This window comes from Prionailurus bengalensis, chromosome B2, assembly GCF_016509475.1.
Source record: "Prionailurus bengalensis isolate Pbe53 chromosome B2, Fcat_Pben_1.1_paternal_pri, whole genome shotgun sequence".
Taxonomy (NCBI): Eukaryota; Metazoa; Chordata; class Mammalia; order Carnivora; family Felidae; genus Prionailurus; species Prionailurus bengalensis.
The window spans coordinates 88,365,746-88,391,292 of NC_057349.1; the positions used below are offsets into that span (position 1 = coordinate 88,365,746).

At 36.9% G+C, this 25,547-nt stretch overlaps 1 long non-coding RNA gene across 1 annotated transcript in view; it reads left to right on the forward strand.

Annotated features, from left to right (window-relative positions):
• LOC122489789 overlaps positions 1-23,623 on the forward strand; it is a 149,658-nt gene extending 126,035 nt beyond the window's left edge. Inside the window, exons 4-5 of the long non-coding RNA XR_006299007.1 lie at positions 933-1,036; positions 20,375-23,623. This is a non-coding gene — a long non-coding RNA (uncharacterized LOC122489789). The remainder of the gene's footprint in view (positions 1-932; positions 1,037-20,374) is intronic.
• Positions 23,624-25,547: the final 1,924 nt, after the last annotated feature.

Genomic DNA, 25,547 nt, shown 5'->3' on the forward strand with positions numbered 1-25,547 from the left:
CTTATCCAAGTCTTGCAATGCTTGGCATAAAGAAGGTCTACAATACCTGTTGTTATCTTTATCCTTATTAGTTCACAATGACTTCTAATTCCAGTCTTACTGATAGGGAATTTTCTTAATCTTCCCAACTTCGTCAAAATTTCTCCTCTTCAACTGCTCCTACCCACCAATGGCCAATACTCATGCCTCCTTACTTACATCAAATCCACCTAGTCCTGAGATTAGTCAGATGATTGCCAATTAGGGCAATATGTTAAGGCTATCACCAGATACCATGCCATGTAATTGTCTTCTTAAAAGGTCCCTGCCACTCAAACAATTCCAAAGTATTTTCCTCCTATGTATTTGGAAATTTCTTTTTAACATTTGGTATGGTACTTTGGATTCACATTAGTAAGAACATTATCTCTCACATATTTTACCTTTCTCCAGCTTTCTTTTCAAAATAACTTTGCTAAATTTAGGCGATTTGGGAAACATGGGTTTAATTATGGGAAGTTAAGAACAAAAAGGGTAATAACTAATAAATTTACTCTCTGATCTAGTGCATATGTGTCTAAATTGTTAGAGTAACTTGCTCAGTTGAAGACAACTCTTACTTTATTACAAAAGGAAGAGAAGCAAAGTAGCTATAAGGGTCACTCATAATCACCCATATTAATGACTGTTTTCACTATGATTGAATCATAGATATTTTTTGTCTATAGAAAGTGGTCGTTTTTACTGCACATGTTGATTCATAGTTGCATAACTAATCATGACAACTTTATTAATTGCTTATTATCAAAGGTTTTCTCTTTTATTAGAGAACAAGTGACTTCCTTCCCTTATACTGGTGTGTGTATATATCTCTGTGTGATAGAGATTAATGCATAAAGCTTTGCAGGAAACTGCCTCATTGATTTTGTTGCCTTTATATTTGTCTTCCTTAGATGATTTCCACTAACATAGATGGAGGATGTATAGCCCATTCCAGTGGGACACCCAGGGCCTTGCCTATGGTGGTTGGAGTTCTGGCTTAAATTCAGGCAGCTGAGTAGGTAAGAGGTTACAGGGGTATTTTTAGAGAAATGAATGCATTGTATTATTGGTTATTTTTAAAGTCCCCAGTCCAGCACTTCTTGATGGAAGTACTCTTGTAAAGTATTAATCCTTGCTTGTGTTTTGTATATTAACTAGGAAATGCATTGCCAACGCTGCTATAATCATGTGCCCTGAAATATTATTCAATGTTGTAACGAGTTGTACACAAGTTCTATCTCTGGAGTCTATGTGTTTGAATATTCTCATGCCATACTTTCAAATTCTTCAAATCTCAGGCTAGCCAATCCACCACTCTACCATACGATTTGGAAGTGTTTTCAAAAACTCATGTTCTTTTCCCACATTATTTAAGACTTAAATTGATTTCTGAGATTTTTTTATGCAGTAGTAACTTCTACTCTTGCACATAACTTAATTTAGCAGCATCAGAGCTAATGATGAATAAATGTACCCACCTCAGTACATGGCACCTCCTTTTAGAGAAAACTCTCCAAAAGTCTTTATTGAAGAAAAGTATCAAATCAGTACCTTAGAGTCTTCAGTGCTATGATAGTGCATTGAATACAAGAAAGCTGATGGGGTAGTTTTAAAAAATGTCCTGACAGAGTCAAGGTGATGGCCATTTTTAGCTGCCCTGCTATCCATCACCTCTTTCAGCCAAGCATACTCCATCATATGCAACAGCCTCATGAATTTATGCATCAAGCTGTGCAGCCAGTCGTGCCGAGGGCGCTGGTGACAAGTGAAATTGCTGTGCGCCTCATTTAGCTGTTTATTGCGCCTGAGTACGTGTTGCAGCTGTCATCCCACGATGGGATGATAGTGCTCGTTAATAGACAAGACAGGCAAATAATGATGGAGGCCACAGCAAGAGATGCTCATCTGCCAATGGGCTCTGAGCAATATCACAAACATCCACAAAGTTTTCCATCAAAAGCAGCTCTGTAAGAAAATAGAGAGGGCAGGGCTGTTCTTCACAGGACTAACAATGGAGATTAAACTTTTGAAAAAAGTGTAGCCCAGTAGATTGTGTAACTTAGGGCTGGCATTTGGGGTTCTACACCGTGCTTCCCTTTTAAGAGAATCCCAGGAAAATGACCACACACACCAACCCGGTTTGCCACCAGTGTGGCAATACAAGATGACTGTATTCCTGCTGCACACCATGGAATTAACCTTAACACACTGAACAGTTGGCCTTACTCCCCTGCCATCCATGGCCCCAAGAATTTGCAAATGTTATTTCCCATTTGAAGACTTATTTCATACATTTAGAACTTCGGATTGCTATCTTTCAATTCTTCTCAGTAATTCAGTGGAAAGTAACTTGAAATAGAAATATTCTATCTTTAGATTTGAATGGAATTTTCTTTTGTATAAAATTGAATTATACTCAAGCATTCATATCTTGGCGTATAGGAAAGAGGCTCTTAATAAAATCTTTCCCAGATGAAAGTCTGTTAAACAACTATCTTCTATTTCCTTCCTTCCCTGAATGTGTGGTGCTTAATCTTATGGGTATTTTAGAGTTGGTGATTAGCAAATGCCTTAGGTATGGGCTTAAATGTGAATCTTTATGATTTACCAACAGATTATTCATTGTGTAAGAATATAGAACTTAAAGAGTTAATTAATATGTTTGGTATAATGAGATGAAGCAAATTCTGACACTCCTTTGCAGACTTTTATACACAATAGTGATCTCCAAAAACACTTGAATGCTATGCTTGAAAACTGGGTATTGTTTTGAATCCCAAATATAGACACAAACATCAAGTTCCAAATTGTGAACTCAGAACAGAAATAATTATAGATATTTTATAATTTAATAGAAGAACTTGGAAAACCCATCAACATAAAAATACGGAAAACAAAGATAGGAATAACCATTAAACACACACAATTTGGGGAATGGCTCTCTTGTATATAATAACATGTGGCCATGGTCTTTTTGGTGGTGTCCATCTTACTATGAGGTGAGACTGCCAAAAGTTTAATAAGGACATTATTGTTAATAAGTATGTCAAGAACCATAGAAAGTACTAACTAGGTCTACATAGAGAGAACACTTTTATTAGGATCCCAGAGGTATAATGATGGGAGAAGAAAAAAAAAAACAAAAAAAAACCTTTAGTGTGGCCTTTTCATTTTAATGATGAGGAAACTAAGTCCCAGAGAGGCTAAGTGACCCAGAGAGGTCTTCAGTCATCTGCAGCACCTGCAGTAAACCCAGGTCTCTGGGACCCTAATGTCCTCCAGAGCTCCCTTAGCTGTGACATTACTCATGTTCTTGCGGGGACTGACAATGTGGGCTGTTTTTTTTTTTAAACTACTTATTAACAAAAGTCTTGCTTATATTTGTATGTTATTTTGAAGGGATATTCTGACTTATTTATTTATCATTTATATATGGCTATTTCTTTAAAAAATAAAGTAGAGTAGGGAATACAAGGCATCTAACAATGAAGTTAAAATAATAAGGGTTGTGTCATGAAAGACAAGAGAGAATTATAGCAAAAAGCTCAGGCAAAGGATAATTACTAGATTTGAATATAAAATTTGTCACTGATTTAAAAAGGTTGATTCATTCTTAAATGTGATCATTGTCTTTGAGCCAAAAATTACTTCAGTGAGAATGGATCTTTAGCTTTATGATGGAAATAAATGAGAAAGTATAAGTTAACTTGCAAAGAAAATAGTTTTATGATGCACATTTCAGGAATCTACATATTCTGTAAAGTGAGGCACATCCATATTAATTATCTAAGGTCCCTTCCTTCTTTAAAACATTCATATCTGTGAATCTGCTGTTACTTAAAATGTATAACAAAATTCAGTAGACACAACTTTCCACTGGGTATCTTGATCCAGGAATATCTGTTTGTCTTAGAATCTTTGATAAACACTTAGTATACAGGGCAATGTGTATTCTATAACAATTAATTTGGATGCACAGTAGACATCATTATACAGGAGCTACAAAATCACATTTGGATTATACATTATAGCAGTGATTTAGCTCAGAGTCTTAATGTAAAATCCTATGGACTAACATGTAATAACTTTATGTACTTTATTTCTTTTTCCCTATTCTGTTCTTACTAGGGAATAATACAGTGGGAGCTATATTATTCTGCTCCTTTGCTTTTTCAAAAATAACAACAACAAAATTTTTTGGCATTTATGGAACTAATGGTCAGCAAATTTAAGTATGTTGACTACTTTTTCTTAATTAAATGGAAAAGAGATGTGTGTTACACACACACACACACACACACACAAAGTTTTATTAATGTTTCATAAAATGGTTGCTACAATCAAAGGAACTGCTCTGAAAATTAAATTACTGGGCTGACTCTGGAAATCAGCATAATATGCTCTGTTTAATTCAGTCATGCTAAGATGTTAGATTCTCCTTCATTCTCTCAGCTTTCTCTCTCCTTCACCTGGGGGCATCTGCTGATGAGTCTCTTCTAGAGGTTGTTTAATGACTATTTTACAGGAACTGTCAGCTTTCTAAAGCCCAGTGGCATTGGGCGTCACTGTATTACCAGCCTTTTTACACAATTGGCCTGACTGTAAATCGGAGGTTTAAAAGTACAAGAAAAGCTCCTATTTGATTTAATGACTGGCTGATGGAGGTCGATTAATCTTTCTGTGCTCAGATGTTTTACTCATAAAGGTCATCTATTGTTTGTTTATACTCACTTTTCTGATGTTAGAAACACAAGAAATAAGAAGGCCATTTTGAGAAGAGCAGATAGTCTCCTTAACAAAATCCCTGTCATATGCACTCTGGGATTTGGACTCAAACCCTAATTATACAGTAAGTGAAATGAACACAGCCTTTACATTAACCTAATGTAAAGCTGCAAAACCACGATACCTGCTCAATTTGGTTAAAGAAATTAAAGATGGTGGCTTTTTTTTTTTTTTTGGTAGGAGGAGGCTGTTTAAAATGCAGATCTTTTTGGTTGCATAAAGAAAAATATTTTTTCCTTCCCCTTCTTCACCTCTCTTAAAAAACCAAACGGGAATCTTTGAGCACTATCACCTTTACTTAGGGCATTACTTTTATTCATGGTTAGGAGCTCTATTTTATAAAAAAAAAAAAAAAGAAATTGAAAATGTATCTTTTTTTTCAAATTAGATTAATTCATTGTAATCTTGGTATGTAATACAAAGTCTTGCTTCTTGAATGTTAACATGAGTACTCAGGTTATCCATCAAATTATTTTTTTTGGTTTTAATTTTTGATCAAGGGATAACTTGTTTAATCAAAGAATGTGTCAATCAGTCGAAGCTAGTCAATGAAGAGCGTGGATTGAGAGTACAAAAAAGTAGTGCACAGAAGGTGACCCTGAGGAAATATTCAACAACTTTGTAAATCTACTTTTTAAAGTTGAGACAACATAGCAGAGTTATTCTTTGAGCAACAAAATATTACCTGACCATTGGTGTCTCCAAACAAATGGAATAGAACAATGTTTCCGGCAGTTGTCCTGAATGGAGGTTTCTGATTACAAGTGACTATAGGAGAATGAGACCCATGAGCAGGTGGAATACACACAGTGAACAAAGATGGTTGTAAATTCCGCCCCACCACAACCTTTCAAAAGTGAGAATATAAACACTGAAGAAAAATAGAGTCCCATAACTTTTCACTGGACAACCTATCTATTCAGACATGCAGACCAAGGCTTCCGGATATTAATTTTGGAAAATCCCTGGAGGTAGGAATTTCTGCTATTACCAAGCTATTCAGGGTGTCAAAAAGCCACAAAAGTAAATTTAACATTGTTTTCTATTTGAATCTCAGGTCCACATTCTACTACCAAATGGTCACAGAGCAACTATACATACTAAAATGTTGAGTCAAAGTTTTTCTCCAAGTATTCTTTGAAAGGCATTTCTAAGGGCAAATGTAAGAGAAGGGATAACTGACAGGCAATCTCTGATAATACTGGCATAACATAACATAGCTGTTTTGAGGCAGTCGCCCAATCACCTCTCCTTGAGAAGTTCCAAGATTTCTTTTACTGTACAGCGCCTTCCGTGGGCTTTTACGGTTCTAAATTGTATTCATTTGTTTACATGGTGGTTGTTCTCTGGAGATTTTTCTTCACAAGGACACGGCCTGTTTTACATTCTTTTTTTAAGTTTTATTTAAATTCCAGTTAGTTAACATACAACGTAATATTAGTTTCAGGTGTAGAATTTAGTAATTCAACACTTGCTTGCAACACTCAGTGCTCATCACAATAAATGCACTCCATAATCCTCATCACCTATTTAACCACCTCCCCCCACCTACAACCCCTGTTGTAACCATCAGTTTGTTTTCCGTCATTAAGAATCTGTTTTTGGGGGGGCACCTGGGTGTCTCAGTAGGCTAAGAGTCTCACGTCGGCTCAGGTCACGATCTCATGGTCTGTGAGTTCGAGCCCCACGTGGGGCTCAGAGCCTGGAGCTCACGTGGGGCTCAGAGCCTGGTGCCTGCTTCAGATTCTGTGTCTCCCTCTCTCTCTGCCGCTCCCCGACTCATGCTCTCTCTCTCTCTCTCTTTCTCTCTCTCTCTCAAAAATAAACATTAAAAAAAAAGAATCTTTCTTGGTTTTCTTCTCTCTTTCTCTCCCTTTTTTCCCCTTTGCTCATTTGTTTTGTTTCATAAATTCCACATATGAGAAACCATCTGGTATGTGTCCTTTATATTTATCTTGATGGATCCCAAATATCCAGTATCTGGGACAGTGTTCAGCATCTGGTAAGCACTCAATAAATATTGTTTGAATGAAGTAACCAAGTTATGGTGTTTTTCATGTTCAGTAGGGGACTTACTAAAGTGTCTAAATATTACATTCCTCATTGGAATTCAGACTGCCTCCTCTTGCTAAGCATGAAGGAGCAATGAGATTGGACATGGAGATGGAAGCTCTAGTCTCAGCTCTGTCAATCTGTGACAACCAAGCAAGGCACTCAAACTTGAGCTTCTCCAATGCTTATCTGTAAAACCCAGGATAGGATGTATCACTGCAATCCTTGACAACTGTGATACTCTGATTCTTGGGTCCCTGCTGTTCTCATATGTGGTCAGCTATTTTTTTTCCATCTACTTGCAACTCTAAATTATTACTAACACCTAACATTTACTAAGCAGTTAGTTATGATGGTAATATTATCTCCCCTAATTCTCCTAACGATGCTGTGAGTTAAGTTTTTACACATAATGAAACTGGAGTTCAGAATGATTTAAAATTTTGTCCTAGGGATCACATTAGTCCCAAGTAGTATAGAGAAGGCTCAGGCCTTGGGCTCCCACTGCTGATTTTTCTGCTCTTTCCATTGTACTGCCTAACTCTATATGTGGCTCATTCTTTCCTGGACTTCTAAAAGTATTATAAATTTGTATTTAGTATTATAATGTTTTGAATGGAATTCCCAAAGGAAACAAGACCCTCTATGAAAAGTCCAATTTATTATGAGTCAGACATTCTGAGCTGTATTGTTATCAGAAGTGAGGAGTCTCCTCTGATCCCCCATATCTCTTCTCATTCTCTGGTGGCCAGTGTCATGCACTTTCAAGACAGCTGGCCAGTGGACTCTATGGCCACAAAATAGAGCTCATCAAGCTGCTCACACAAGGACTGAACTTGTGACCTTGGCGTCATTTCCATCACACCCCAAGCAATTGAATTAAATAGCCAAAGACAAGTTTAACACAACATGAAATGAAACACAGTCCCAGAGATGTGGAAATATTTACCATTCAGTCTATTTATATTTCAATTAATTTCAATTTTTTATTTTGAACTTGCACTTTGTAGAACAGTATACTAGGAACTGAAGAATAAATGCATAGTCTGGACCTCTAGAACTTGAACTATAAGGGACGAGGGGGAAACATTTCTGGATGACCACAGGTCCCAAGAGATGGCAAGCCAGAAGTCATGGAAGTACAAAGCCAGAAAAATGCTCCAAATCTATAGAATGACTTTCCATATCTATAAAATCCTTTAGGATTAGCAATAGCCCCCAAAGTTACCACATCAAAAGGACCATTTAGGAATGCATTGGCTCTCATAGCTTGTTGGATCTCCAGTCTTTGCAATGGCTCTGGTTTGACCTTTGTCTTCTCTGTATTGTGATCTTGTTTTTATTTAACCCCAACAGATCTCAGTGAACTTTGTTCCTTCTTTTGAGTTTCTATTTATTGTTCCCCAGTGCTCTGAGTACTTACTGGACCTTATCTTTGATTTTGCTTTTACTCCCTTATTCTTTGGATTTACTTCCTCCATATTATACTGATGGTCCTGCTGCAGTTAACATGTGGATTCCCTGAACTAGTTGCTTCACACTGTTCTCTCCAGCCTCCAGAGGAGCCCAGAGATTTTCACCTTAATCCTTTGGGATGCTACTGCACTAAATGCCTAGGGACAGGGGTTCCAGAATCAAGTGTATGTTGAAGAGACAACCTTAATATTTTATTTTCAATGGAGTAAACCCAGAAACTGTGGGCTAAGCGTTCAACTCAAGGTCAGCTTGACCAGGAAGCAGAATTTTCCATATAGATTTTGACTTTTAGCTAATGAACTAATTAAGGGAATGGAGTGTCAAGGAATGGCTTCCTCTTCTTCAGTACAGTGGACTGAATGTTAGTGTCCCCCACCCCCCAGTTCATATGCTGAAATCCTATCCCCCATGTGAGGCCTTTGGGACATAATTAGGTCTTGAGGGTGGAGTCCTCATGAATGGGATTAGTGCCCTTTTAAAGGGATCCCAAAGAGCTGTCTTGCCCTCTTTCTATCATGTGAGGATACAAGGAAAAGAAGGTAGTCTACAACCTAGAAAAGGACTCTCACCAGAACTCAGCATGCTGACATACTGATCTCATACTGCCAGCCTCTAGATCTGTGAGAAATAAATTTCTGTTATTTATAAGCCACCCATTCTATGGTACTTTGTGATAGCATTCTGGACTGAGATACTCATGAGTCTTCTACCTTTCTTTCTCAATTGACTTTTCCTTTAAGATTCCCTCCAACTCTGAGATTTTGAAAGATGTAATGCCAGCCAAGCTGAGCATATAGGAAAACGTGATGGTTCATTTTCCTGCTTCTGTTGTCTACAAATCTATTATTTTCTTCTAGGAATTCACTCCATAAAATGAGTTATATTTTTAAACCACCGAAAGAAAACATTTAATTTATAGAGTTTAGAAAAAAAAGATTACCCTTTATTACTGTTCAATAAATAGTAATTAATTCAATGTTGTTTGCTCAATGCTGGCTCTTAAGTTTGTATCCCCAGCAAGCTATATGTAATATTTAAAATTAACCTCAACTTCATTATTACTATATGAGTCCAAATCCTTAGAGTAATCTCACTCTCTTGATATGGGCTAACTTCAATATTACATCTTAATGTATGTTATATTTGGGATTCAATTTAAGTAAACCATGCCCCTGAGTATGTTTAAATGTTTATTTTCTAAGATTTCTACAAAATAGGACTGACTTAAAAAAATCTATAATTGTTAAAAAGGATGAATTCCCTACCAATAATTGCATATCAAACACAATCAAGTGAACTCCAATTTGCTAAAAGGTTGTTCTTTATTGCTTTGACAATAGAATCTGGAGACCTACTGAAGTTCCATTTTGCCATTTTTTTCAAGAAAGTTTCAATGAGTTTAACAGATTATCTGTTTATATCTGTAATGATGAGGAGGACAGGAAATTCGGACAGCAAAATAGGTCACTTCTTAGGCTGGCTGCCAGACTTTGAAAACCATGATAACAAGTTGGTTCTGCCAAGTAAGTGAAATCCAAATGCTGGCTGAAACATTTGCAAAAAAAAAAAAAAAAAGAAAGAAAAAGAAAAAAAAGTAAAAAAAGGAAGAAAGAAACCCATGCTAATAGGCACTAATGTGTGAATAATAATTAGCGCTGTGTGGGTGAAATTTTCAGAATGTATAACATTAATGTAGGGGTTTACATACACATAAACAAAGCTTTAACATGGGCTAATGTGAGCTATGATTATGGAAATGTGTAAGGGCCAGTATAATAATGGTGAAATTCTCATTTCAGATAAGCTAATTTTAGGTATAGAAATTCTAAGAATGTTAATCATTATTATAATCTTATAAAGTCCTCAAAGATTATATCTATATCTATATCCCTTTATATTGGAAACAGGTCTGAAGTTTGATAAAGAGTTTAGTAACACAAAATTAATGCATGTGAAGTTAGACAAATGTCATGTATACAAAGCCACACTACATAGATGACTGCTGAGACAGCTATTTATCCTTCCCTACCTCCTGGACATGCCACCCTCCAAGGCATCCATGCTTCTATTCTTTAAATCTCTTTATATGTCTTTCTCTCTCTCTCTCTGTTTCTCCCTCTCTCCCTCTCCACCTATTATTTATCTGAAAATATAGGACCAGTTTTCTCAGTGAATAGTACAGAATTATAGCTAAGAACCATCATGGGCTTAGTTTATCTAACATGAAGAATAAATTATTATTCTCTTAGAAATACTGCTGTGTCAAGGTCAGGGTTGAGGTCATTTACAAGGCAATGTAGAGGACAGCATATAATTTACTAGCCAGAATCACTCACAGCTGATGTGTGTTGGGGGGATGGGGATCTTTCCATCAGAAATCTATACTCATTTAGCTTTCATAAACAAATGCTTTTAAGAGTATAAAAAAAAACTGTGTTGTGAGCTTAATTAAGAAGCATCAAATTACCCACTTCTTTTGTTCACCTTTGGAAAATATATTTAGTAGCTGATGATTAGCGACCTGTGTGTTTATTCAACAGAAATAAGAAACTAAATCAACATGTTCTAATGTGCTGTCCTTTGCAAATGAAGATAACACTATTGATTCACAATCAAAGGGCATGCATTTATTTCTTTTTTTCTTTTGGGGGGTTAAAGTATTGATGATGAGTAGAATATCATCCCCAGTTTTTTACCTTATCTAATTTGTGACCAGCACATTAGGAAATAGCTGCTCAGGGCAAAACAAGTATCCCTTGATTGTGAAGCACAGCAAACACAATATACAAAAATTCTGTTGTTGTTGTTCCAGGCACAAAGTGACCCAGAGAGTTTTAAAATAATGTTCAGATAATCCTAGCTTTCAGTGTTTCCAAACATTTTTACTGATGGTCCAATTCACCACTACCACTTGTTGTAGAGTCTCCCTTTATGCTAGGAATGTGCCTGTGAAATAAAGAGGGCAGAAAAAGGGACCATCAGGGAAGAATCCAGAAATAGTAAAGTCAGATGCCTGGAAGCAAAAATGATCTAATGTTCTGCAAGCATTGTAAGTGACATTATGGTCTTAACCCTGTAATTTCAAGTCAATATTTAAAGCCCACCCTTACCATTTCACTCTAATTTCAAAATACTGTGAAGAATCCCCCTGTTTGATAGATCCTGCTTCTCTGTTCTCTAGCCTGTGTCTTTCCGTCTCTTTCTCCTCATAGGCTTTCTTTCAACAACCATTGCTCTAAGCCAAAGGGAATTAGAGACAAGTTAAATGAGGCCCCAAGTTGTCTAGTGGAAAATGTTGACAAAGAGATAATTATCCACTACATATTCTCATGTATTTAAAGATATAGTACATATAGAAGGGGCACTCGATCCATGCTGCAGGGAGAAGTCTTTCCTTTTTATGCCTTCTTTCAGGCATAAAATAGATGGAATGCTAGGGGAAGCTTTCTGGGGGAGCAGTTTCTGTTTACCCCTGAATTTCAAAGCTCTCCTCTGCTGATCTTTTGCCTGTACTCAGTGAGTATGCCCAAGTATTCCCTACCCTAACAGACGGGAAATCTTCTCATCAAGCTAGCATTTCTCTTTAACAATAACCCAGCTTCTTCCACGTGGCCAGCCTCCTTCCTGTATGCCTGGATCACATGACCTCTGCTTCCCAGCTCTCACAGCTCACCTGAAGCTTTTCCACCTTCAATTGTCACTTTTGAGCACTTTTTCTTGTCAGAAACTCTTTATTCTCAGGAATTCCACATCATACCTTGTTGTGATTTCCCCTCCTTTTCATGATTTCAAATCCTTTCCTCTGCTCCCATTCTAAAACCAAGTGTTCTTAGACTCCCTCTTTGTTTGATTGCTCTGCTTACTCTGTACATTGTCTTTAGTGGTGTGTGTGTGTGTGTGTGTGTGTGTGTGTTGAAAGTGGGACTCATCCATTCTCTTGATCTTAACTATCACCTACATATGTCTATCATCCAAATACTACTCTCTAGCCCTCTGGTCTCCTCTGATTTCAGAACTTAATACAGATGTTATGAAAAATCTCTACTTGGCCATGCCAGAGACATTTCCACATTTTCAACAGGCTCCAAAATGTCTCTAACCACGTCCTCCTCAGCCTACCCCATCCATATCAAAACTTATTGCTCATTATAATGCTTCTAACTTCAAGCCCTAGGGGTCATTCCTCAATTGCCTGCCTGCCTTCCTGCCTTCCATACCTTACAGATGATCACCAAGTCCTTCTAAGTTTACCTCCTAAATGTTTCTCAACTCTATTTTTTCTTGGCCCAAATAGTGCCTTTTTACTTCCTGAAGCTTCTCCTGACCTCCAGTAGGTAGAGTTCAAAGGCAAATTTAACATAAACCTAATAAGCTTCACCTTCCAGATGCTCACTTGAGTGTTCCTCTTCTCCGGAGGCCCTGGGAGGAGTCTGACAATGTACTCAGTCAATTTGGTTTATTTGTTTGCTATCTCTTTCTACACTGACTCCTTCTTCATTGCACTTTTCTTTAAATTGAGTGGCATGACTATAAGCATTTTTAAGCTCTGCCTAAGAGGAGGGTGGGCTGGGAATACACTGGTTTGGGTTCATACAATATATTTATGTGGTTTAGCAATCATTTGTGTGAGGACTTCAATTATTGCTAGCCATCCAGGACTAGGAATGGCTTCCAGGAATCCTCTTCATCCCCACTGTGTCAGCTCACACAGAGTGGTAATACAAAGCAGCTGATGCAGAGTTCAGGTCATCATTGTGACCATGTCCTGTGGCTCCAGAAGCAGAAGCATGTATACGTGCTTGTAGGGTACAGTAGAGTGCACAGTAGAGTGGAGGAAAAACTAGTTTGGAAATGTCCAGGCACAGATTCTAATCTAGGGGCAAATTCTTCTGATTGTGAGACATGTAAAATTCAGAGCGGAAGGCTCATGTATTATTGATCCCAAGTCAAAGTGGAAGTACTGTCCTCAAAAATACAGCATATATAATTGGAAACCCATCATGGACTCTTTTTTCTTTTTTGATGACAATAATGTAAATTTACCAAGTTCCTGCAATTTTAGGGCAAACTCTTGTACCAGTGTTGTGGTTAGAAACTCATATTTAGGGCATCCCAACATAATGAATTACTTCTTAATCTACCCAACTCACTTGAAGAAAATCTATCAGTTTCAAAGGAAATAGCAAGCAAAATTGTCACCAGTGAAGAAACAGCCTAAAGAAATCAGTGTTCTGGTGATAAAACTCCCACACGTGTTAATTAATATGTCAATATATGTAGTATGAAAGTAATTTGATGGCACATTTAAGTCATTCCATTCATTTGAGTTGCTCTTATATATAAATTGGGATTATATAAATTATATAATCCTTATATAAATTAGGATTCCTTTTCCTAAAGAGGACCCCCAAGCTTGCGAGAGGTCATTATTCCCATTTTTCAGTTATGTAAACTGAAGCAAATGCAGTTTATATTGCTTTTCCAAGGCCAGTTAGGTTATAGTAATAAGTCAGAGTAGGGATTCAAATCTAATTCTTTTAATTCTAAAATCCTAATTATTTTTACCATGCCAAAATGCTACATCTACTAGTTAGACTTTATAACACAGTTTCTCTACTCAAAACCAAAGGTCAATACCATTTCATAACCAAATGATGCTATAGTATATAAAAAAAAGAGCTTTGGTAATTTTTTTTTACATTACTATTACTTAAAATTGAAATGAATTATAGATATTATTAGTACTTACAGAGGTACACCATATGATTTCTTAAGACTTTGCTAATGCAAATTTCAAGGATTATACTACTTAAATCTTAGCAAATTCTATTAAACACATTAATGGAAATCATATTTTTAAATTTGTTTGTAAATCTTCAAAATTATCAACATGTGAAGGCAATCTGTTCTTCACACTTTACCCTTGAAAGTTGATATTAGCCCTCTGAAAGCAGCTAAAAGGACTGAGGTAATAATAAATGAGAAAATGAATCCTTGGAATGATAATTAGAATGGCACCCAACTGAAAGATCATGACAAAACATGGCATGACAAGTAGTGGAAATTAAAAGCCAAAATTAATCAAAATATGAAATAAGCACCAATAATTAAAGTCCCTTACAAAAATTAAAGATAGTGACTCCTTTAATGATGAAAGAAGCCTTGAAGTTATGAATATGATACATTATAATACAATCTGCTACTTGGCGGCAGCCAATTCACAAATATTCATGTAGGAAGAACAGAGAAAGTGTTTCTTACATGTTGAACCCCTAAATCTAAATAAAAGCAAACGAATAAACAAATCTGATGACAGTTTTCATTATATAAATGAACATTTCTAATTTAATTTCTTATAGAAACTGCAGAAAAGCATTTTGGCAAATAAAAAATCAAGAGATGATTTTACCTTAGATTTAAATGGAAAAACCTTTGAAGTGGGAAGTATAAGAAAGCAATAAAATAGTTTAGTGGTTTGACCTTTACAGTTTTTTTAATCCTTAAAATATTTCACTAAAATATTTTTAAAAAATAGAATTTTAAAACATGAAGTTGATCATTTATCTTTAAACAAGGTGAATACTGGCTGTATATGGAGTAGAAATAGGTATCATTTTGAGTTGCAGGAAGACAGTGATAAAAATATCTGATAACCAAGAGTGTGAGAATATAAAAATACAAAATAAAACTGAGTGAAGAAAAGAAACAGACTGAGAAGATAACATGGCTTTTAAAACTAAACAAAATTCATTTTAAACCATTACTTTATTACAGTTTTGAGCTTTATTGGGTAACAAGGAAAAATAAACCCAAGAGGATATTTTAAATTTTCTCCTAACCTTGTGGATGTATTCCTAAATCTTCAGGTCATTCTAAAGATCAGAATGAGTGCATGACTAGTGTAATATAGGAACCATAAGAAGCATAACTTCTTCATAGGATGGCAATATTCACCAGGAGAAAAGACAGTTTAAAGTCTTAACATTTTCTGAACGAGTCACATTTGATAGCAGAAAAAAATAGACATAGATAGATGAATTTAGCAATCGTTTACAGTAGATTGTTAAAATGCATTTTCATCAACTCAAATCTCAAATGTAGAAATTTCTACCTTTAATATTGTAAGACTAAGATTCGCAACAATCTTAATCTCAACATTCTCAAGAATTTCAGTCATGTAAGCACTGGTGTCAGCCCCTCTGTTACCAAAGGCCAAGAAGAACATGCCACACTTCTAAGCAGGTACGAATGTCAGAGAAGAAAGTATTTTAGGCAGAAGTTGATTCTTCTAGGCTGTAGGAAGAATAGCACCAAAGATACTCCACAGAGAAACCTGAAAGCATTTGTAATGATAAGAAATGAAGAGGTGATAAAAACCAGGAAGAATCTGGCTTTCTTTGCTTGGAAATTATGAAAAAAGAGAACAGAAGATAAAGAGGAGGAAAGCATTGGGTTTTACAGCATGATACTTGTTGCCACAGCTAGATTGCCACTGACTGTTGGAGCTGAGCAAGCACAACACGGGAAATGCTAGATGCATTCTACAGAATGGAAGTCAGGAGTAGAAGATGGCAGGCAGAAGGAGGCAGGACAAAACAGGATGGTAAATTACACTGAAACTGATTCAGATGCCTTGCAGGGCATCATAGTATTTCTTTTTAGTTGTTAAAGGCACATGGGCCTACAGATCTCAAAAAGGCAGGTTGAAATGAGTAAAATTTAGACTTTGGCTACAGATGTCATAAAGGTAAAAGGCCTAGCAATGACTTAAAGTTCATCAACTGTCCTGTGTCTTCCAAGAACCTCACCAAACCATCTTAAGTGAAGAACTTTGCTCATGCGCTGCCTGAACAATAAATAGTATGTTCTCCTTTGTTCCCCTTAACTTCTTAAATGTCCCAGCGTATTTTTACTTCAGTCAAGAAGTTTTCTTTTATGGGAACAAATATTACAGATTATTACAAAACATTATATTATTTTCTATATATTATATTCTACATATATACTATATATATGGTATATTATGTTCTATATATTTTATTCTAGATTTCAAACTGAATTCCATTCTGCACTATGCTTTACCATGCATTTTCAACACTTCCATTATGCCCATTTTTCTTCTCTATGCCCTTGTCAATTGATTAAAATACAGAGTTCACAAATAGGCAAAACGATAGGCTTAGTCAGTCTGGGATATGTGGAACCCGTGATGCCGTGTCCTTATTTATACATCTTTGAGACCATAATCAATTACCGACAAGCATTGCTGACTCATGGTTAGTTCTCGGGTCTTTCTAATCCATACTGCTCCCGCCAGTCATGCCCAATTTTATGTCTGTGAAGTCATTGTGAGGTCTTTTATGTTTGGGAATTTAATGTCACTCTCTGCCCACAGACATCCCCAATTGTAATTTTGTTTTTCAACTATGTTTACTGTGATGTTGATAATAGATCTCTGTTCTAAGTGATAATAAATTCAATAAATTCAACTTGCTGGGACTCTCCTTGAAGGACTTCTTGGTTTAGTAATGAATGGTCATTTTTTAACCGCTAGAAACTTATAACACGTTTTCAGTATTTAGAAGCAATATGAGCCAAGAAAAAATTTTCTAATGTGTAGAAGGCTCTAAGGCTCATCAAATAATAAAGATACAGGTATATAATTTATTGTTTAAATTCCGTGTTATCACTGTCCATGTGGCAGCACCTGTTTTTGCCAAAAAAACATCATTAAATAGCACAAAGGAGTTTCTCGGTGCATGATTGCCAACATTGTGAAATATTTACACATTCATTTGAACGAGCTCTGACTTAAGTTAATTTTATAATAATATATTATTTAGCATTCCATTAAAACTAGAGAATAAAGTCTTAATTTTAGTGAATTCTAGACAAATTAAATTGACTTTGTTGCTAGATTTAACAACACCTGAGTTCCCAGAATATTAAGTGGAATGAGATGCCTCTTGGTAAGTTTAAAGAAAAGGGAAAAAAAAAGAATCTTTAGGGGGGAAAACGTACGTAATGGGAAAGGAACAGCTGACTATTCGCAAGTGCAATGGAGTGCCTCAAGATGCAAAGCAAAATTACATATAGCTGTCTAATACTGACTTACTACTGCATATGCTCGTCAGTTTTCACAGTTTTTCTCATGAGTTGTGACAAGATGACAACAAAACTACTGCCTTAATTACACGAAGATTGGAAGGTGTGTAACAGCCCCTCAAGATGACTGAAGAAATTTCACAGGAAATACAAACCTCAAGACTAGCATTTAAATATGCCAAGATAAAAATGTTCAAGTTACACGAAGGCTAAAATCTTGATATCCTATTCATCCTTTGGTATATGCTACTGGTTACATTTTGAGCCAAAGGCCCACTGTCCCCTTTTAGCAATATGAATATATTTTCTAAATGTTAGTTACAACCCTCATTGGAGATCTTCTTGTTCCCACAAAGTCATCTCATATAAAACTCGTGGATGATATGAAGTAATGAATTTCTAATGCATTCTTTCTTCTAGTGGCATCATTTGTGTTTACATGGTAGGCAAGATCTCACATAAGAGGAAAGTCTTCCCAAAGCCAATTCACAGCTTGCCACTGCCCTTAGTATTCGAAGATGACATTGCTGATCATGAGTGTGCTCCAAATGGAAGAGTAGAGGAAAAAATCAATGTACAATAACACTTTCCAAATGAAAAGATGACTCTTTAATTTTCAGGATCTCTTAGACTTGACTGCCCAGATGTTTATTAAAAAGACCAACAGTCTCCGACTGCCGCATGCCAAAATGCCCTGACTGCCTCGGCAGTCCCCCATGCCCACCAGGTGGTTGGACTGTGAGCAGCTATGAAACCTGAGAGCATTTCTATTTTCTATTTTCTTTGCCTGCCTTCTCTTCGGTTCACTGTACAGCAGCGGCTTCGGGATCTGACTGTCATTCATTCTCCACGTATCTACAGCCTCAGAGGGTTGTGCTGTGATGAGCCGCAGACTTCTGTGCTGACAGACTGGCTGAGTTCCAGCCTTCATTTCGAATGATCCTATCTTGCCAGTTAGTAGAAGTGTTGCCCATATCTGGGTCAGTTCAAAAGCAAGGTTCTAGTGAAGGCCTGGTAGGGCCCTGGAACACTGCATGGGGACCATCTCTGCTCTCTGACGACTAAATCATCGATTGTTAATGGGTGTTAAATGCATGTCAAAAGACAGTGGATCATTAGTGTGTTCTGTATATTCAAAAGGCCATGGATTTCATCCCTAACCCTCCCAAATTACTAATAAGGTGAAATACGGCCTGCTGAGGGATCCCAGAATAATAAAAATGACAACTATATTGGTGTTCAATTTAGATGAAGATAAACACATTTGCAATATGTATTCTTTAAGATAAAGACGTGAAGTCAAAGCCAAAGCTAAGGACTTGATGCTCGTATTTATAGCTAAAAAAGTTGAAAATTAACTCAACAAATTTAGGAATCCCTCCTAAAGATCTAACTGACCACTTAGGGTACAGCCTGAACACCTACATCCCACAATGGATTATCTCCCCCAGAACCTGTCACCAGACAGGTGAAGAACCTCTACCCCATTTTACAGCAGGGCAACCGTGTCCAGACGCTAATTATTTGAGAGCCAGAATCCGGAGAACCTAGATACGAGGCTTGTACTACCTGACCACCACACCACCGTGTGCTTCATCCTCATGCCAGTAGACATGGAGAATACATATTTAAAAATTTAATGAAGTTTAGAACTAGAACTGTGTCTTTGTGTGCAAACCAATTTGAATGATTTTTTTTTCTTTTTAATAATGTCTTCACCTGGTAGGTTAATTTTTAAAAAGAGTAAGAATGAATTTAAAAAGTATAGAAAAGAAAATGTCTGTAAACCTGAGTGATTATAAAAAGCTGAACAAATGCGTTTATTAATAACATGAGTGCTTTCATTTCCAGGGTGGAAGATAAGCGAGTTTTAGCTCATGAAATTATGAATGCATTGTGATTAAAATATTATGTTTTCTGTAACGTGTTCTAGATGCACTGCTTGTTATGGTTTGTTATGTTATGTAACTGCTTATATCTCAAACGTTTATTTTATTGAGTAAATAAAACTTCGCTCTCCCTCTGAACTATATTAATTTTAATTTTTAGCCGAGAACACTGTGATTGACTGCGCTTCATTATTTTTGAAAATCTTGTTTAACATTTTTGAAACCGAAACGCGAAAATCTGGTTTTCAGTTGTTCACCTCATTGTTTTCATTTTGTTATATTGTATTTATTTCATTAGACAGATGACAGCTATGCCGTCTCTAAAGGCCGCATAGAAACAATACCAAATCTGCACTCAGGGTGAGGTTCACTGTGCCTGTATATGCATGTTTCAGACTTCTCTGATGAAAACATATTAGCTGACTTCTTATTATATGTTCAGTCATTTTTACATCAGTGTGACTGAAAAGCACACCATACAAAGGGTCCATGTGTCAAGACCTTTTACAGAAGACCAGTCAGTGCACAAATGAAAGAGAGAGAGAGAGAGAGAGAGAGAGAGAGAGATCTACCTTTCCCTCAGGACACAGGGCATCATCTACTGTGCATGCCAGACACAGGAGCACTGCATCCTCTGTATTAAATATTAGGAATGTATACACACAAACTGCATAAGAAGAAAGGTCTTTTGCGTTTTTTTTTCCCCTCACACGTTCCAATTTAGAGACTCCTTGTTGTAGCACATCCTCTCTTTGGTTTCTCTTGTTATCTTGACTGTTGCCAGTCTACTTATTGCCTCCCTCATTTCCATCAGACTGTGAGTTCTATGAGGACACAGAGGATGGCAGGATTCCTGATTCCCTTATCGAGCTACCTCATCCAAACAGCTTAGAGCAATATTTTAGCATCTAGCTGGTGTCCAACATATACTTGTTGAGAGAGTGAATGAATAAATGAATGGATTTTCAAACATAGTCATGAATAAGTTAACTTATGACTTCTCCTTTTTCCCCTTCCTTTGTCCCTGGCTTTTTCTTTGTCCTTAGGACACAAGTGCCATTAACTCTTGCTGAGCTCTGTGGTTTTTCCTGGATTCTGCCACGACCACCAAATACCTCATCTCATGTAGATGCTGCCAGCAACTCCACTGGGTAGTAGTCATCTGAAAGGCATCACTCCTGCTATGTCTGCCATCTTCTGTTCATCATACTTATGATAGACTGAGGGTTTTTACTATGGTATGGTTATGTTGTCCCATTTTCAATGGAGAAGTGGGGTTAGCAGTATCTAATAAAGTAAGTATAATAATAATGGCTAAAATGTACCGAGTATCCATAATGCACCAGGCACCGGGTCGGCTTTTTATTTACTTGGGCCACATCCAATTCTTATCGTGTTATATCCATTTCGCACATGAGGTGAAATGACTGACCCAAAGTCACATTGGTAACCATTAGCTAAGCTGAAATTCAAGCCAAGGTCTGTTCGGTTTCAACATCTACATTCTTTTCACCACACTGTGTAACCATACCAAAGTTGCACTGCCTATACCCCTATACTTTATAGAGAATTTACTGATAGTTTCTCCCACCCACTAGTGGTGCAGCAAGTGTTTGTGCAGAGATATTTCTAGAAACACTGCTCAACCTCTAGTCGCAGGATCAAGGTTCTCCACTTCTCTCTTTATTTGTTTCCTCTCAGGAAAGGTCTCTTTACTTTCACACTTCTAGAAGCATACCTCACTAGTAAGAGCTTTTCGAGGGCAAAGCTAAATCTTGTTCTCTTTATTCCTAGGGCCCAAGACAGTATCTAGCACATCATGTCTTATGGACTCACCAAGCACTATTTGAATGTATGAATTGAATTGAATTGCATTGGAGACAACTCACAGACACACAAGTTAACAAGCACAAAGAATGCAAGACAGATGGATCAGTTTGATACAACCACTATCTTGAGCAAGTTACTTAACCCTTCTGTTATCACATACATAATAGAAGGACAACTACTCTCTTATAGGATAGTTGTAAAGACCAAATAATAAGGCAAGAAAAATGATCTAGCATAGTACCTGGAGTATTTGTAGGCCTGTGCCCTCAGTCACAGTCCCTCCACCAGTTTAACTTTGTGCTACTTTCAAGGATCACATTGTTACAATTTCAGTGCTTTTTAAAGGAACTGTAAAGTCCAAAGCAGAAAAAAGAAGGGAGCTGTGTAAAGCAAGAATGGCTTGAAAGAATTGGCCTTGGGTAAGCTTGTCTTTCTGCTAATTGGTTTGTTTTCCTCCAGCACTGATGATTTTGATCCACCATGGGAGCTACTCTCACCATTTAGCTCCCCCTAACATTCTATCTCCTCCCTTTCTCTCCTCCCAAATGTAGGCCAAATTTTGATATTCCTACCTGTTAATATCTATCTTAAATTGGTGTCCTCTCTGTCCCCTCTGGCTTGGCTTTATCTTAGGTCCCATTATCTCTCTCCTGGTCAACTGTAACAGCCTCCTGGGCTTCCTGCTTCTAGCTGGGCTTTTAAAATCACACAGAATAAAGCAAATCCACCAACTTTCTCTTTTTCAAATGGTACTAGTGTAGAAAATCCAAATCTACTGGATTTTCAGGGGTAGTACCAATTCCAGTGCATTACCAGTAGGATATTCTGGGAGGAAAATTCTTTATTTTCCAATTACATACTGTTATAAGAAAAAAAAAACTTTTGCTGGGCCATGTGCCCCACTTCTTAATTCAGAACAAATGGTCACCATATCCTTGGGTTGTCTTGTATTCAAGGAAAGGGAGTCTCTTACTCCTCCTCTATCTTCTAATTCAAAATGAGTTACCTCCATCTCGGAGCTCACAATTCAGGCTAATACTTAGGGCAGTGCAGCTGAGGAGCATTGTATTTTAAATAGGCTTATGTGGACCAGCCTTAAAACCAAACAATGATTTATAACATTGATTCTTTGGGAAAGGGCATTTTATGTCCCACGTGAGCATCTAACAAATGAATTTTTGTAACCAAGCCCCATTTGCAAGTTGGAGGCTGCCTTTATTAGGAAGAAAGCAGTAAACCAAGAATTCATATCCCTCCCATTAGCAGTGCTGGAGAGGACAGAATTATGTACTAATTGTTTAATTGATGAGCATAATAAAAGGAATATTTTATTTAAAGCCACACTTTGGAGTCATTTCCTTTCACCCTTTCGGTTGTCTGCCTTATAAAATTCTAGCAATCTTTTTTTCTACATTTTCTTTTCCTTTCCTTCACCCAAATCTCAGTAAGATTTCATTCTAGGTCTGAGCATATTATTTGCTTTACGGTAGGCTCTGGTGGTAATAAAGCATTACTCATTTTTCTGCTTTATTTCCTTTAGACACAGAGCAAACATTCGGTAAGTGATAGCTCTGTTCAAATGCTACTGTGTAAAACAAGTGAGCAAGACTCATGGCCCCTATCTCCTCATGGAGGGATGGAATGATTTTGAGAACAGCACAAGACAATAAATTAAGTGAAGGAAGTTGTATCTCCTGAAAATTTTCACCATAATTTCTCCCAAATACTTTAGAATAGTTCATTCTGTTTTATGGCAACACCCTCAAGCTAGACATTCTTTCTCATTGATTTTAAGGAGAAAGGGAAGGTACCGTTGTACATGAATAGGTACTGAGATTATTAACTATTATCAGATCTCTTTTGTTCTGTTGTTTGGGTTTCCTTTTTAACCTAAGATTACATTAACAAATCAGATCTTGCTGAGAAATTACTTGCACTTTTCACCAAACGCTTCCCACAAGGAAAATGGTGATTTTTTTCACTACTGCAAACCAAGAATATTGTGGTTTTCTCTAGATGAATGAAACTAGAGAATTCTTTCTCTGAGAGCATAAAGCAAACTGATTAAGTCAAAGAGGTGAAAGCCACAGTCTTTACTTTTGAAGTATTCCCAGCAAAAATCTAGGGGATCTCATGGATAGTCACACCATAATCCATTGTATCTTAGGTATTTGCAAGTCCTCAGCAGGTCGCCATAATTTATACTTGTTAACCATGTAAACACATAGGAGACTCCTAATTACTGCGAACACTGTTGAATTGTCTCCATTTTTAAGTAATGATAAAAAATGTTACTAAAAGAGTGTATCATTTTGTTAAATTGACTAAATACGTTTGTATACTTGTCACTTTTCAATCTGTTGTTAACAATAACCTTAGAAACAGTCCATTGTAAAGGATTTATGAGTTTAATACATGGTACCTAGTCTCATATTTTAATAAACATTCTCAGTATTGAAAATGAATGAAACGTACCACCAATTTAATTCATAGGATTCATTGAATGTTACTGAAGGATCAATATAACAGACAGTTAAGATGAGCTCCGGTTTAAGACTACCTGGGTTCAAGTCTTAGCTCTCTCACAGATGGGCTGTGGGACAATTAAAAAGACACTGACTTTTTTCTACACCTCTGCCTTTTCATCAATAGAATGAGAATAAAAACTGCCCCAGCCCTTTATGGCTGTTGAGATGATTAATATACTTAGAACTCAGCACCTTGCACATGGGAACATGCACTGATATCTTAAATTAGTCATGTGCATTTGGGGCTGCTTTGGCATTATATTTGATAGTGTTTGCTAAAGTCAAACAAAAATGTAAAATATTAACATATATTTATGGTTAAAGAAGTTATAATTTTAGCTCTTGACTATTGATGATGATGATAAGAAATTCTGCATTCTGCTTTTCACTCCTAACAACTCAATTTTTAATAGACAGTTGATACCTGAAATATGTAAGCTTTTCGAATCTGAGATTAATCTTTGCTAACTAGATCCATAATTTGGTCTCACCATTCATAAGCAAATAAGTATAGGAATGGATGCCAAAGGACAAACATAGAGGAAAAAAATAAAATTCTTTCACAGTATGTTTCACCTGGTTTGGCAAATTTAAGCTATTTAATAATGTTTACCCAGTGAAATTAGTTTGAATCCTTGAGTCATGTCCTAAATATGAGACAATTAAGTTTCATAGAAATTGTGAAAACGCACGGCTTCCCAAACTCTCGATTTTTATATGTTCTTTATAGGAACTCATAGTCTAGCAACCGCTACTGAGCTTGGCTGTCCTCAAACCAACTCAGGGACGCAGAGTCTCACATTTCTGAGTTTAGCAATCTGGAGACATATGGGGAACGTGTGAGCTGGTCAGCAATCAGCAGTGCTTGATTCAGTTGCAGAATATCAATTAAGGGAGAGAATAGGCTAATGTTCTTTCCACTAGAGAAATGACTAGAATATTATGTCTCCCTCAGCCTACCCGGTGACAGCTGACTTGTGCCCATAAACTTTGGTGCACGGACCTATTAGTTCACCTACTACGATAAGCTTTATTTTCATTAATGTACCCAAGCTGTGACTTTGCCATAATTTTCCCCATGGGTATTCATATTTGGAGTGCTCTAATATGCACACAGATATTGGCACACTCTCTAAAACAGTCTTGAAATCACCATACACAATTTAGTAAAAGCAGTGTGGCTGGGCTCTAAAGATGATCCTACTGTTAAGTGACTTTGAGTGCTGAGCATGGCTTCATTCGTGACAGGAAAAAATACCCATCCTCTCAAATGTCTGGATTTTGTGTAAAAAAAAAAAAAAGAGAATGAAATGGAAGAAGGAGAGAGAGAGAGAGAGAAAGAGAGTGTGCACGCAGAGAGCTTATCCCTGTTTACATTTTCATCCTGTGTCTACTGGATTGATCCCCTACTTCATGTCAGCTCACCAGGCTGACAGCAATTCTAGCAGAGAGACACAGGGTAAGAGGGACTTTGATTCGTCCCCTCCCCCCTAAGTCCCTGCCTGTCATTGTCTGCTCCTGAGTAAGCAAAGTGAATATGGTCAGAGAGGTCTGGGGCTGCTGGAGCTGTGTTTTCCAATCTCAGGGGCAGCCACCTTCTCATCAACAAATCCATGCAAGCATTCTATGCATTATGCCGCTTTTCACTCACAAGTTTTGTTCTACGCTAGAGAAGCACTTAGCCCAAATAAGACAATTCACCGTAGAATTTGTGTACGTGCATGGGTGTGTGTGTGTGTGTGTGTGTGTGCAGATTGAGTGATAGGTTGAAGATTTAGAGGGTCTGGGTTTTTTTAAGCTTTCATCTTTATTTTTAAAATGTTAATTTTCCCCTCCCCCTTAGTTCTTCCCAAAACTGCTC